Below are 1,137 nucleotides of genomic sequence, written 5' to 3' on the forward strand. Positions count from 1 at the left end.
TCAAAAAGTGATTTATAACAAATTTGTGAATCTTTTTCAAATGCGCCATTTTTCTTTAGCTATCTTTTTCTGTATTTTGCATAGTTTGAACGAAAAAATGTAATTTTTGGATTTTCCATTATTTTCTATGCTGTCAAAATTTGAATTTTCAATTTTTTAAGACAATTCAAAAAGTTCTTATGATAATCTTATAGGACATTCAGAAATCAACATTTTTCGTTTCTTGGCTTTTTTTATGTCATGCGTTATTAAGCCTAAAATGTTCATTTTAGTTTGTTTTTTGGAATTTTGAAAATACTATACTTTCGGCAGTTTTTTTTATAGAGCAACTTCATTAGGACAAATTGTTCCACGTTTTTAATACTATGAACATCCGTATAGAGAATTTTTGAATTTTGAAGAAAGGGGTCTTAAGAATATTCAAAATGGGCTCACTTTTTGAATTTTTATCCAAAATGGCTGGCTAACGAACTTGACATTTAGTTTCGGACAATAAAAGTGTGAATAGTGTACTAAAGGCCAATTTAACAGATTAATTTTTTCAAAATTTATTGTGCTCACAGATAGACAGACATACATACAGACATACGTACAGATATGCAGACAGAAACATTCGTAAAGACCTATTTTTCGGATTCAGTGGGTCTCAAAACGTGGACATTTGACAAAAACTGGGGGGACAAATGTTATACAAATCTAACACCTTCTCCAGTGGCGGCCTGGGTACTCAGGGGCGCGGCCGGGGATCCAATACTCGGGGCGACTCCTGAAAAAAAGGTCATCGTAAAAAAGGAAAAACTGTTTCTAAGGAGTATAACGTAAACGTATCAGATGTATGTATTACTCCCCCCCCCCCCCCCCAAGACTCTCATAACAACTTTTTGAATTTAAAAAAAATCGAAAATTCAAATTATGATCAAACAAAAAAATAATTAAAAATAAAACATTCTGTTTCGTGGTATAACTATGCAACATAAAAAGTAAAAAAAATTGCATTTTTTGGGCAAAAGACACAAACTACGAAAATAATAAATGGACGGAATTTATTCACCCACATAAGAGCTCTAAATTCGTTATTATTTATTTTTTGTGGAATGCGTTGTTTTTATTTGAAGCTTTTGTTTTAATTAATTATTA

This window comes from Belonocnema kinseyi, chromosome 5, assembly GCF_010883055.1.
Source record: "Belonocnema kinseyi isolate 2016_QV_RU_SX_M_011 chromosome 5, B_treatae_v1, whole genome shotgun sequence".
NCBI classification, from domain to species: Eukaryota; Metazoa; Arthropoda; class Insecta; order Hymenoptera; family Cynipidae; genus Belonocnema; species Belonocnema kinseyi.